General features: G+C 35.1%; 1 pseudogene; it reads left to right on the top strand.

Moving 5' to 3' along the window:
• Nucleotides 1-13,814: 13,814 nt before the first annotated feature.
• LOC100512040 lies at nt 13,815-14,852 on the top strand (annotated as a pseudogene).
• The last annotated feature ends 415 nt before the right edge of the window (nt 14,853-15,267 follow it).

Genomic DNA, 15,267 nt, shown 5'->3' with positions numbered 1-15,267 from the left:
TTTTTATGAGCGAGAGAAGGAGTTATTTTTTAAATGTGTTTATACATTTTAATTTTTATTATTTTTTTCTTCTAGGAATGGGATTGCAATTTATTGAGAAAATTAGATAATATATGTGTATATATATGACCATTAAATCTCACTGTGCTTTAAAAAATTATCTTCAATTCAGAAGGAAAAAAAAAGAAAGGACATTCTGTTTATGTATCACTCCCAGAATATGAGGCTTACAAACATTCCTCTAAAGAAGCCTGTAAATTATCACCCTTCCTTGTTTTCTTCCCTCCTTTTCTGCTGCTTGCCTTTTCTCTTCCTCTCTCTGTCTTACATGCAGAAATATGACAAATAAGCAGACAAAACTCTGAATAAGATTTCTGTATGTTACTTTCTCCAAGAAATTAAATATAAAAATGCTATCAGCACTTTGCATTTCCATAAACACCTTCTAGTCGTTGTGCCTCTCTAACACCACCAGGAGCAAACTGCTTCAAGGACTGTGTCATATTCAGAACTTTTTCTTTCCAGTTAATACCCCTGAGAATAGGTTATGAGAGTCTCAAAGTTACCTCTTTGCTCCTTTTCAAATGCATATAAAGTTTTAGAGTATATATGCTCTCATATCAAGCTTATTTATTTTAAAATAATATGTAAGTGATTAACTGTAACAGCAGTTCATTTTGTATTGCTAAAACATGTTTCATAAAGTTAATATATCATAATTTGCTAATTCATACTACTACTAATTGAAATTGGCTACTTCTCTTATGTTGAATTATAGATTATTTACAGTATTATACTAGTTTTAGGTGTACAGTATAGAGGAATTCCTGTTGTGACTCAGTGGATTTAGAACATGATGCAGTACCCTTGAGGATGCAGGTTTGATTGCTGGCTTTGCATAAAGAATTAAGCTTCTGGTATTGCTGCAAGCTGTGTTGTAGGGTACATATGTGTCTGGGATCTGGCATTTCTGTGGCTATGTTTTAAGCTGACACTACAGCCCTGATTGGACACCTAGCCTTGGAAATTCCATATGCTCTGTGTACAGACCTGTAAAGGAAAAACAAACTTATCACAACATCATAGCTATAATTCCTGTGCTGTTCAATATATCCTTGTTGCTTATCTATTGCATACAGAGTATTTTGTGTATTTTTATTCAATATCCCATAAATTTCCCCATCTCCCTTCCTTCTACAAATTCTACAGTGTTGGAAAAGATGAAGAAAAGAGAACTTTTGTGCACTGTTGGTGAGAATGTAAATTGGTGCAGCCTATTACATACTCTATGGAAAACTATGGAGGTGTTCCTCCCAAAATTAAAAATGGAACTATGAGCAATTCTGCTCCCGGGTATTTATTTTTTGTCTTTAATGGAAACATTCTTACAAAAGGATGTGCTGCATTGCTCATAAGCTGTCATTCTGTGAGATAAGGCATATGTTTTAATTTACATCCCACCCATCTTATATCTGAGTTCTACATATTGCCCATTCTTGCCACCATATAATACTGTCATGAGACACCTCACTATTTTCAAGTTGGTGGATGAGTAGTAATACCTCAATTTGGTTTACAGTTTAAAATCCTCACTATTAATGCAGCCATTAAAAAAACTTACAATAATTGCTAAGATTGGAGTATGTCCTAAGGCTGCTCTGATTTTCTAGATTCTCTTTATATGAAGAGGATTGTACTTGAATCTGGACATCTTCAAACACCAATTTGTGGTCTAGGTAATTAGACATTTTTGTGTCTTATTTAAGTCTTTGTTAAATATGTGTATATATTGATATCCAGAAATATGAATGCAATATAAATATATATCAGGAAATATTATGTAAGTTTACATTCACTAAATTAGTTCTTATTTAGTTATAAGTGCTCAGAGATGCTACTTACTACCCCCAACCACCACTCTGCAACCTATTACCAGCACACTCACAGCCACAGACACTGAAAACAAAGTCTGAATGGGGAGTATCAAAGTAACTCAAAGTTTGGGGTGTAGACTGAGAGGCTGCTTATTATATTTACACTGTTTCAGTGCTTCCAGAAGACACAAGAGATGGTGTGCTCGCATAAAGCAGAGCTGGTTGTATTATTAGAGACACAATAAAATGGGACTATTATGTGATTGATATTTTAAAAATAAATTCTACTATTTTTAATAATTTTCAGTTTACTAAATAAAATGCAAATGTATTTCAGAGAGTTTTTATCACACCTCACTGTACATTGTTAGTATTAATGAAAATTGTGCAGCTTCTGTGGAAAACAGTATGGGGGTTTCTACAAATTAAAAATTGAATTGTATATAACCCAGTAATCCTACTTCTGGATATTTATCAAAAAAATTCTAATCAAATTTTCAAGGAGGTATTAGCTCTCCCACATTCACTGCAGAACCCTTCACAATAGCCAAGATGTGGAAACAACCTAGACATCTCTGTACTTTTGGATTTAAAAAAATGTAGTATATATAAAAAACAGAAGATAATTTGGCTTTAAAAAGATGGAAATTCTGTAAAATGTGACCACATGGGTGAACACTGAAAATATTTTGCTAAGTGAAATAAGCCAGTCAGAGAAAGAGAAATACTATGTGATTCCATTTATATAGTATATATAATGTAATCAAATTCATAAAGTCAAAGGGGGGAAGGTTAGTTGTCAGAGGCTAGTGGAGGGGGAAATGGGAAGTTACAAATCAACAGGCACAAAGTGTCAGTCAAAGAAGATGAATAAGATCTAGAGATGTGCTGTACAAAATGATGTCTGTAGTCAACAATTGCTGTATTGTGCACTTAAAAATATCTGAAGGAGTTCCCGCTCTGGTGCAATGGGATCATCTGCATCTCTGCAGTGCCAGGACACTGGTTTTATCCCCAGCCCCACACAGTGATTTAAAGGCTCTGGTGTTTCTACCGTAGGTCACAACTGTGGCTCAGATCTGATCCTTGGCCTGGTAAGGCCACAAAAACAAAAATATCTTAAGAGGGTATATCTCTGAGTTCCCTTGGGGTGACACAGTGGAAATGAATCCAACTAGTATCCATGAAGATGCAGGTTCAATCCCTGGCCTCACTCAATGTGTCAGGGATCTCGTGTTGCTGCAAGGTATGGTATAATTGACAGGCTTGGATCTGGTGTTGCTGTGGCTATGTTGTAGGCTGGCAGCTACAGCTCCAATTTGACCCCTAGCCTGAAAACCTCTACATGCCACAGGTATGACCCTGAAAATTAAAAAAAAGATAGATTTCTGTGTGTTTTTAGTACAATAAAATATAATTTTTAAAAATAAATAATGTTACATTATTAAATCTAAATTTTATTTGGATTATATCAGTTTGTTTATTTTTTTCCAGTAAGGTCCTTTTTATTTTATGGGATCCAGTCCAGGGACCATTAAGTTGATATGTCTCCCAAATCACTTCTGGTCTGTCACAGGTGGTAAATTATAAGCACTTTGTACCACCAGTGATGGTCACCTTCATCCTTTGCTTCAGGGTATGTTAGCCAAATTTCTCTTCTCTACTTCTGAATATATGATTTGAAATTTAGTTGTTCCCTAATGATTATTTCTAGATGGTTCTCTTCCTTATTTAAAATCCTATAGTTCATGTTTACTTTAACAACTATGTATTATTTCAATAATTCAAAATCTAAAAAGTTAAGTAATGAAATAGATTTGGTGGTGTAATTACCTATAATGATTTAGAAGAAAATGCATTTACCATAGTGACACAAGAGACAGTGTTTCAAATAATTATATGGTTTTGTGGTCCAGTGAGTAATACTCCAGTTATAATTCTCTGCAGTTTCTATCATCATTGTCATGGAGGCAAATAAAAGACCCACAATCTGGCAAAGTTTAGACAGTGAATTCAGCTTTCAGTTTTTTTCTTTGTCTTCTTTGATATTATGTCCTGCCAAAAAAAATGCCATTTTACTTGCATTCTCATTGAAATGTACTGCCACTTTTATTACAAACCTAAACTTGTTGGTATCTTAAAGAGTGTTTCATTCTGAGAAGGAAAATTCCAGAAGTCCATATAAAGCACTCCATAAATTAATCAAGATCTTCTGGTTTCAGGTCAGGTCAGGTCTCTTTTGGTGTCTGTCACTTTAGCTGGAAAAGATGGGATCTCCAGCTCTTACAGATTGTTCCAAAAATTATAGAGAGGCTTTCATATCAGAAAGATCATAGGTCAGAGACATTTTCTTTTCTTATAAAGGCCACACCTGAAACATATGGAAATTGCCAGGGTAGGGGTAAATCAGAGCTACAGATAATCCATAGCCACAGCAACACCAGATCCAAGCTGCACCTACAGCTTATGCTGCAGCTTGTGGCAATGCTGGATCCTTAACCTACAGAGCAAGGCGAGGTATGGAACCTACATCCTCATGGACACTATGTAAGGTTGTTAAACCACTGAGCTACAGTGGGAACTCCTGGTCAGAGACATTTTAATTTTTGCTAAGAGGGCATGAACTCTTTCTGATAAATAAATTTTGTATTACAGAACCTGGCATCAGTGAACAATGAAGAAGATGCAAAAAAATCGTAGGATATTTGTTGATTTTTAAATATCATAGACCCAGTTTCAATCTGAGAACAAAGCAATCCTAATCCAGGTATATTTGCCAAAACTATTTGAAATTGCTAGGGTTGAATACTAAGTCATTTTCTGAGTATCATTTGTTATTAATGTAATTATTCCAATAAATCAGAATTATCAATCTCTTTAATATGCTAGGGTTTTGCTAATATTCTCAAGAGTTGAAGAATACTCATTTTTTGAAATAGCCTGTGAACAGGAAGTTCCCTTGTTGTACAACAGGTTAAAGATCTGGTGTTGTCACTGCAGCTGTGTCACAGGCTCCAACTGCATTACCAGTTGAATCCTTGCCCCAAGAACTTCCACACACCACCAAATGCAGCTGAATAAATAAAATAAATAAATAAATAAATAAATAAATAAATAAATAAATAAATAGTCTGAATAATAATGGATATTAGCAGTTTATCTTCCCAGTCCCATTTGCTATTGGGAAGATATAATCAGAAAACCTTCTCTCCCTGTGCTTCCCATCTGACAGCTATCACCATCTTCCATGAAACTATTCTTTTTTTATTACTCAATGGATTTATTACATTAATAGTTGTACAATGAAATAACATTTCTATCCTAAACCCCCAGCATTTCCCAATGCCCAACCTCTCTCCTTTGGAAACCATAAGTTTTTCAAAGTTTGAGTCAGTATCTGTTCTGCAAAGAAGTTCATCGTTTCTTTTTTTCAGATTCCACATCAGTGAAAGCATTTGATCTTGGTGTCTCATTGTCTGACTGACTTCACTTAGAATGTTAATTTCTACGTTCATCCATGTGGCTAAAAATGCTGTCATCTATTCTTTAAATGTCTAAGTAATATTCCATGGTGCATAGGTACTACATCTTCTTGATCCACTCCTCTGTTGATGGACATTTAGGTTGTTTCCATGTCTTGGCTATTGCAAATAGTGCTACAATGAACATGGGAGTATGTGTGTCTTTGCAAGTCATTGTTTTCTCTGGGTAGATGCCCCGGAGTGGGATGGCTGGAACAAATGGTAGTTCTATTTTTAGTTTTCTGAGTGATCTCCATACTGTTTTCCACAGTGGCTGCAGCAGTTTACAATCCCACCAACAGTGTTATAGGGTTCCTTTTTCTCCACGCCCTCTCCAGCACTTATTGTTTGTAGACTTTTTGATGATGGCCATTCTGGCTGGTGTAAGGGGGTACCTCATAGTGGTTTTGATTTGCATTTCTCTTATAAAGAGTGATTTTGAACATCTTTTAATGTATTTTTTGGCCATGCATTTGTCTTTGGAGAATTGTCTGTTTATATCTTCTGCCAATTTTTTGATTTTTTTTTGTATTGAGCTGCAGAAGGTGTTTATAAATTTAGGAGATTAATCCCTTGTCAGTCAATTCATTTGCAAACATTTTTCCCATTCTCTGGGTTGTCTTTTCACATTTTTTAGGGTTTCATTGCTGTGCAGAAACTTTTAAGTTGAATCAAGTCCCATTCATTTATATTTGTTTTTACTGTCATTACTCTAATAGGTGGATCTGAAAAGATGTTGCTGTCCTTTATGTCAGAGAGTGTTTGGCCTATGTTTTCCTCTAGGAGTTTGATAGTGTCTGGTCTTACACCTAGGTCTTTAATCCATTTGGAATTTATTTTTGTGTATGGTGTTAGGGAGTGTTCTAATTTTGTTCTTTTAGATGTGGTGTCTGGTTTTCCAAGCACCACTTATTGAAGGGACTGTCTTTTCTCCATTATATATTCTTGCCTCAGTTAGCTGTAGGTGCATGGGTTTAATTCTGGGCTTTCTATCCTGTTCTACTCATCTCTATTTCTGTCTTTGTGCCAGTACCATATGGTTTTGATGACTGTTGCTTTGTAGTATAGTCTGAAGTCAGGGATTCTGATTCTTACAGCTCCATTTTTCTTTTTCAGGGTGTCTTTGGCTATTCTTGGTCTTTTGTGCTTCCAAACAAATTTTAAAATATTTTGTTCAAGTTCTGTGAAAAATGTCCTTGGTAATTTGACATGGATTGCCTTGAATCTGTAGATTGCCTTGGTTAGTATAGTCATTTTGATAATATTGACTCTTCCAAGCCAAGAGCATGGTATATCTTTCCATCTATTTGTGTCATCTTTGATTTCTTTCATCATTGTCTTATAGTTTTCAGAGTAAAGGTCTTTTGTCTCTTTAGGTAGGCTTACTCCTAGGTATTTTATTCTTTTGGATGAGATGGTAAACTGAATTGCTTCCCTAATGTCTCTTTCCAATATTTCATTGTTAGTATATAGAAACACTGTTGATTTCTGTATATTGATTTTGTATCCTGTGACTTTGCCAAATTCATGGATGAGCTAGTTTTCTGGAAGAGTCTTTAGGATTCTGTCGGTATAGTATCATGTCATCTGCAAATAGCAATGGTTTTACTTCTTCCTTTCCAATTTGGATTCCTTTTATTTCTTTTACTTCTCTGATTGCTGTGGCTAGGACTTCCAAAACTATGTTGAATAGTAGTGGCAAGAGCAGACATCTTTGTCTTGTTCCTGATCTCAGCGGGAATTCTTTTCAGCTTTTTACCATTGAGAATGATGTTAGTTGTGGTTTGTCATATATGGCCTTTATTATGTTGAGGTAGGTTCCCTCTATGCCCACATTCTGAAAGTTTTGTTTTTTTTTTTTATCATAAATGGGTGTTGGATTTTGTCAAATGCTTTTTTATGCATCTATTGAGAGGATCATATGGTTTTTATTCTTCAGTGTATCACACTGATTGATTTTCAGATATTGAAGAATCATTGCGTCCCTGGAATAAATCCCACTTGCACATGATATACAATCCCTTTAATGTATTGTTGGGTTTGGTTTGCTAGTATTTTGTGGAGGATTTTTGCATCAATGTTCATCAGTGAAACTGGCCTCTAGGTTTCTTTGTTTGTGGTGTCTTTGTCTAGTTTTGGTATCAGGGTGATGGTGGCCTCAGAGAATGAGTTTGCGAGTGTCCCTTCCTCAGTGATTTTTTTGGAATCATTTCACACAGATAGGTATTAACTCTTCTCTAAATATTTGATAGAATTCACCTGTGAAGCCATCTGGTCCTGGACTTTTGTTTGTTTGAAGTTTTTTAAATCACTGTTTCAATTTCAGTCTTGTGATTGGTACATTCATCTTTTCTATTTCATCTTGGTTTACTCTCAGAATATTGTACTTTTCTAAGAATTTTTCCATTTCTTCTGGGTTTTCTGTTTTATTGGTGTACAGCTGCATATAGTGGTCTCTTATGATCCTTTGTATTTCTGTGATGTTACTTCTTTTTCATTTCTAATTTTATTGATTTGAGTCCTCTCCCTTTTGTTCTTGATAAGTTTGTGTAAGGGTTTATCAATTTTGTTGATCTTTTCAAAAAAAAATCTTTTCATCTCATTGATTTTTTCTAGGGTTTTCTTTGTTTCTATTTCATTGATTTCTGCTCTGATCTTTATGATTTCTTTCCTTCAACTAACTTTAGGTCTTGTTCGTTCTTTTCCCTCTAGCTGCTTTAGATGTAAAGTTACCTCATTTATTTGACTTTTTTCTTGTTTCCTGAGGTGGGCTTGTATTGCCATAAACTTTCCTCAGAATAGGTTTTGCCGCATCCCATAGGTTTTGGAGTTTTGTGTCTTTGTTGTCATTTGCTTCTAGGTATTTTTCAATTTCCTCATTGATTTCTTCAGTGATCCATTTGTTGTTTAGTAGAATGTTTGTTAGTCTCCATGTATTTGTTTGTTTTTTTTTGCACTTTTTTTTCCTTGTTGATTTCCAATCATATAGCGTTGTAGTTGGAAAGGATGCTTGATATGATTGTAGTTTTCTTAAAGTCACTGAGGTTATATTTGTAACCCAGGATGTGATCAATCTTATAGAATGTTCCATGTGCACTTGAGAAGAATGTGTATTCTTTTGCTTTTGGATGGAATGTCCTATAAATGTCTATGAAGTCCATCTGGTCTAAAGCTTCATTCAGGCCTGTATTTCCTTATTGATCTTTTGTCTGGATGATCTGTCCATTGCTGTCAGTGGGTTGTTAAAGTGCCCCACTATGATTGCCCTATTGATGATTTGTCCTTTTAAGGTTGTTATCAGCTGCCTTATATATTGTGGGGATCCTATGTTGGGTGTGTAGATATTTCAATTTGTTAAGTTTTCTTCATGGGTTGATCCTTTGATCATTATGTAATGTCCTTCTTTGTCTCTTAAAATATTCTTCATTTTAAAGTCTATTTTGTCTGATATGAGTATTACTACTCCAGTTTCTTTTGATTCCTGTTTGCATGGAATATTTTCTTTCATCCTCTCACTATCAATTTGTATGTGTCCCTAGAAGTGAAGTGGGTCCTTGAAGACAGCATATATATGGATCTTGTATTTGTATCCATTCAGCCAGTCTATGTCTTTTGGTTGGGGCATTTAGTCCTTTTAAGGTAATTATTGATATGTATATTATTATTGCCATTTTTATTAATTGTTTTGGATTTTTTCCTCTTTTTTCTTTCCTTCTTTTGTTCTCTACACTTCTGGGATGATAACTATTTTTAATGATGTATTTGAATTGATTTTTCTTATTTTTTGTGTATCAATTATAGATTTTTCATTTGCAGTTACTCTGAAGTTTTGATATAAGAGTCTATATATATACAATATTGTTTTAAGTTGTTGGTTTCTTAATTGCAAGTGCATCTCAATTTCTTGCATTTGTACCCTCCTCTTCTCATGATTTTTGATTTTGGTGTCATAATTGTGCATGGATGATTCATATCTTTACTGTATATATACCTTTAGTGGTGAGACTTGTCATTTGTGATATTTTGTTTTCTTATTACAGCCTTTTCTTTTCTGCCTAGAGAAATTCTTTTAGTATTTGTTGTAAGGCTGGTTTAGTGTTGCTGAATTCTCTAAACTTTTGCTTATCTGTGAAGGTTTTGATTTCTCCTTCAAATCTGAATGAGAGCCTTGCTGGGTAAAGTAACCTTGGTTGGAGGTTTTTTCCTTTCATCACGTTAAGTATATCATGCCACTCCCTTCTGGACTGCAGAGTTTCTGCTGAAAAATCTGCTGATAAACTTATTGGGGTTCCCTTGTATGTTACTTGTTTCTTTTCCCTAGCTGCTTTCAAGATTTTCTCTTTGTCTTTAATTTTGGTCATTTTGATTAATATGTGTCTTGAGGTGTTCTTCCTTTGGTTTATTTTATATGGTACTCATTCCACTTCCTGGATTTGAGTGAGTGGTTCCTTTCCCATGTTAGGGAAGTTTTTGGTTATTATATCTTCAAATATTTTTTCTGTCACTTTCTCTCCCTCTTCTCCTTCTGGCACCCCTATAATAATATGTTGGTGTGTTTAACATTGTCCCAGAGTTCTCTGAGACTCTCATCATTTCTTTTCAATCTTTTTTCTCTTTTCTGTTCTGCACCTGTGATTGCCACTAATTTGTCCTCCACCTTGCTTATTCATTCTTCTGCCTCCTGTATTCTGCTTTTGGCTGCTTCTAATGAATTTTTTATTTCAGTTATTGTGTTTTGGATCTCTTCCTGCTTAAGTTTTATCCTGTATTTCTTTTCTCAGTATTTCCTATGAGTTATCCATTTTTGCCTCCAGTTTATTTCTAATGTCTTTTACCATTTTCAGCATCAACAGTCTAAAGTCTTTTTCCTGGAGGCTGAGAATCTCCTTATCACTTACCTGTTATTCTAGGGTTTATGCTTTCTCCCTTATATGAGTTATGGTTTTCTGTCTTTTCATTTTTATAGGTTTTTTATGTGGGGACCTTTTTACAGATAATAGAGTTGTAGGCTCTCTTACTTCTGGTGTCTGCCCCCCTTGTGGCTGAAGTTGGTACATGGTCTGCTGTAGGCTTCCTGATGGGAGTGACAGGTGCCTTCCCACTGGTAGGCAGAGCTGATTCCTATCTCTCTGATGTGTGGAGTTTTGTCTCTGGGTGAGATTAGAAAAACGGTTCTTTTCCTTTGTTGTATGCCTAACCCTAAAACTTTTTGGCTTACAGTTAAAGTGGCTTCTGTGCTCTGCACAGTGGTGATTCCCATGCTGAATCCCTTGATCTACAGCCTTCAGAATAAAGATATGAAAAACACATTCAGAAAATTAGCTGTCACAAAATTTCTTGTCACTCATTACAATATTGTTATATTCATTATATTATTTCCAAAGATATTATCATTTACTGTGCTACAGATTGTCAATAAAGTACATCACTGTTTCCAAAGGCAATAATAATTATTTATGTTGAGCAAAATAGCCAGAATCCAAGTCATGTTGTTTATACGTCTCAAAGAACATATACTGTCTACACAGAAAAAGACAGAAAAATCATAGAGTAAATTCAATAGCAGTTGTCTCTGAATTGTTGCATTTGAGCAGACTAATCTTTCACTTTATATTTTACTGTAGTCACCATGTTTTCCAATACAGTTTGTATATTTTTCTGTAATTCATTTTTTAGAAGAACTTCATGAAATAGGCTAGGAGAGGCACAGCCTCCAGTGATTTTGAAGAAGCATGCTTCTTGTAAATAACCACCTGGGAGAGCATTCAATCTAATCTCTGAGATTATTTTATATATTAAAAAAAAGAGTTCAGTAAATATTCTCTGGGGTCCAAATCCCCAAGGTCATGGAGGCAAACATAAGCCCTGCATCATAGAATCAGATTCAGCTTCCAAACCTTTTCAATTTCTCTCCCACTCTTCCTTTCTCTGAGTTTTTCTGGATATAAAGAAAGAAATATATTGCAGTCACATTAATTTAAATTCACTGTGGACTCCTGCATATGGACCAACCTCTCAATGTTTTACATGATGTTTGAATTCTGAGAGGGAACTTCCCTGGAGTCTATTAATCATGGAAACACAATAAGCAGGTGAGTTGATTACAGGTCATGTGACCTACCTTATGCTATCTTTTTCTTATATGGTGAACTCTGAGATCCTTCAACCTCTAAGGTAGGGGACAATCTTTGTCAGTCTCAGAGCTGGATATCTCCTGAGTCCATCTTACTGAAGGCTCTCATTGAAAAACTTTGTCATACCTGTTTTCCTGGGGCATTATCCTGATTTTTGCATTGTGAATATCCACCATGTGTCTGGTATTGATGTCATAATGAAATTTCTAAAAAGAATATAATGTCTGAGAATGCCCTCAAATTCAGGAAAAGGATCTGAGCTCCCCTCTTTGATGCCCCAAATTGTACCCACATTTCTATTGCTGCCCACTTTGGACATTGGTCTGTTTCTTAGTTTTGTTTTTGTTATTTTAATAAGTTTTTTTAAAAATAACACTAATTTTGAAAGTTTCTTTGTGGTGCCTTGAATTAAGGATCAGGCATTATCACTGCAGTGGCTGGGGTTGCTGCTATAGTGCTGGTTCAATCCATGGTACAAGAAATAACACATGCCATGGGTTCAGCCCCAATACATCTCTCTCTCTCTCTCTCTCTCTTTCGCTCGCTCTCATACACACACACAGCACTAAGAATTCGAAGGAGTGATGATGGGAAACATACTTCTTCTGGGCTCCACAATTATCAGACTGTGCTAAGTATATTAACTTCATACTTATGCACCTATGCGTTATGTATTATCATTTTATCATTACTGATGAAGTAGTGGAATCTCAGAAAATCTGAGTGATTTACCAAAGATCACAAAGTAAGTGACAAACCTAGAAATGAATTTAAATCTGCTTACAAACCCATGCTTCTTTCATTATGTTGGTCTGTCGTTAGCTCTTTTCTTCTTTCCTGACCATTCCCTCTTCTGCATGTAGGACATACATTTTTTTTCTGAGTATCCAGAATAACATAAAGCTATGAAATATATAATAGTTTCTTTCTAACTTGACCTGGTCAAACAAAATTGAAATGACACTTGTATTTATGAGGGTCATACTAACAGTATTTTATTAACCTGAACATTTCAAACATGGGTTTGTTATTAGCTAACTTACTTTTAAAATCATTGTTAAATAACTAAATACACTTCTATGGTTATGAACTGCTTTCAAATACAAAATGCTTTTGCTTTCTCAAAATAATGTATACAAGAAAAGATTGCATAACTCAAAACAAGATGAACACATATGGTTTTAATCAAAACTAATATTTATGTGACCTGAAATCTTGAGGTTGAAAATGTAGCCATTGATGTTTATTAGCAGATTGTCTAGTTCTTGCGAGAAAACTTACAGAATGTGGAAGAGTTGAACAAAATATATTTTAAGTTACTTTCTAGTCTAAACATTATCTAAGAATTTAATGCTATAATATTCCTAGTAAATATATGATATTAAAATATTAATAGTAGGCTGAAACATATTGGTTAAGGAATTTAGAGGATGATACTGAAAGTATCAGTAAGTGAGAAAAGTAGAAACAAAGTAAAGGAAACACAAGAGTGAATGTATTATGCATCATAAATATGACTTCATTATTTTACCAGGGGCTGCTTTGTTTTCAGACTACTAAGACAATAATTTTAGCATCCAACTGGAGTCAATGGAAATCTTTAAAATATGCAGGTCTCTATTTCCTTCAATGTTCATATATTTTTTTTAAACTTGAAAATTCTTGTGGTGATTTATAAACTCTGCTTTTCCTATGACCTCCAGTTTGAACAGCATAACTATAAAAGTATTGCTGCCTTTAATACATTACTTCTCCTGATTATTTTTCTAAAATACATTTTAGATTTAAATTTACATCATTCTTATATTAGTCTTATTAAAACTTCTGAATGAAGTAACTTTGAAAAACGCATTTTCTACAATACCTTAGAAAATGTTTCTAACTCTAAACTTAATTCAATTTCTGTTGCTTATGGTCAACTTCAAAACATAACTCATCATTAGCAAGCTGTGTAACCGCAAACAAGTTTGTTAACTCATATACACCGCAATTTCCTGCTTCAGATTTCATAATGTTATTTAGCAACCAAAATTAATGTATCCTTCAGGTGCATTAAAGATTCATTGTTGTCGCTGCTAGGTCTCCTCTCACTATAGTGGCACAGGTTTGATCCCTCACCTGGGAACTTCTACATGCTGCAGTTTCAGCCAAAATAATGATGATAATAATGTATCTTAATGTTTTGGCATAAATTCTGCCATGAGTTTAATATGATCTAAATACATTATCAACATCATTGTTATCATTCTCATTGTCACTATTTCAGATTTTATCCAACAACAATCATGGTGTTAGGTGAAAGAAATCAGAGAGCTGGAGCCACATTCACCCACTTGGTCTCAGAATATCCTGACCTCCAGGTTCCTTTGTTCCTGGTGTTTCTCATTATCTACACAGTCACTGTGGAGGGGAATCTGGGCATGATCATCATCATCAGGACCAGTCCAAAACTCCACACCCCCATGTACTATTTTCTCAGCCACCTGTCCTTTGTTGACTTCTGTTATTCCACCAGTTACACCCAAACTCTTGGAGAACTTGGTTGTGGAAGACAGAACTATCTCCTCCATCAGATGCATCATGCAATTCTTCTTGGCATGCATATTTGTGGTTGCAAAAACATTCACGTTAGCAGTGACGGCCTATGACTGATTTGTGGCAGTTTGTAAGCCTTTTCTCTACACAGTGGTCATGTCCCCAAAACTCTGTACATCATTATTGGCCAGACTGTACATGTGGGGTATAGTTGCTTTCTTGACTCTCACCTATTTCTTCCTGGTGTTTCCTTCTGTGGGTCTAACATCATAAATAATTTTGTCTGTGAGCACTCTGTCATTGTCTCCATCTCCTGCTCTGACCCCTCGATCAGCCAAGTGCTTTGTTTTGTCATCACCATATTTAATGATGTGAGCAGCCTTGTAATTATCTTCACTAATTACATTTACATTTTTGTCACTATCCTAAAAATGCCTTCTGCTGGTGGGCACCAAAAAGCCTTCTCTACTTGTGCCTCCCATCTCACAGCCCTCACCATTTTCCATGGGACTCTCCTATTCCTTTATTGTGTACCCTACTCCAAAAACTCATGGCTCATAGTTGAAGTAGGTTCTATATTGTATACACTGGTGATTTCCAGGCTGAATCCCCTGATCTACAGGCTCAGGAATAAAGATGTGAAAGAGTGTCAGGAAATTAATGGATCACTTCATACAATGTTGTCAAATATTGTATTTCCAAAATATTGTATTTCTAAAAGAAAAGTGACCTATTACACAGAGCACTGTTCAATGCTTCTAGTAGAGATGATTATTCAAATCATGTAATCAGCTCACTAGGTTTTTAAATCTATAGTCATAAAACAGTTATTTGATCATTTGGTTTCTACTCAATTCAATGTTTAGTAAAAGATATGTAAATCATACATGAAATAACATAAATTTAGTGGGTGAATAGTTATCTCCCCAAATGTCCGCTTCCACCCAGAACCTCAGGATGTGACCTTATTTGGGAATAGGATCCTTACAGAAGTAATTAAGGTAAGAATCAATATGAGATGAAAGTGAACCCTAGATTGAATACATGTGTCCTTATAAGAGAGAGAAAAGGACACACAGATGTACACAGGGATGATGGCATGTGAAGATGCAGGCAGAGATTTCCCCTTTTTTGATACCCACCAGGGGGCTCCAGAAGCCACCAGAATCTGAGGATGCAGGGAATGATTCTCCCCTAGCATCT

Source organism: Sus scrofa, unplaced genomic scaffold, assembly GCF_000003025.6.
Source record: "Sus scrofa isolate TJ Tabasco breed Duroc unplaced genomic scaffold, Sscrofa11.1 Contig42, whole genome shotgun sequence".
Lineage (NCBI taxonomy): Eukaryota > Metazoa > Chordata > Mammalia > Artiodactyla > Suidae > Sus > Sus scrofa.
Note: the sequence above shows the minus strand (reverse complement) of the source record. Positions and strands in the feature narration are given on the sequence as shown.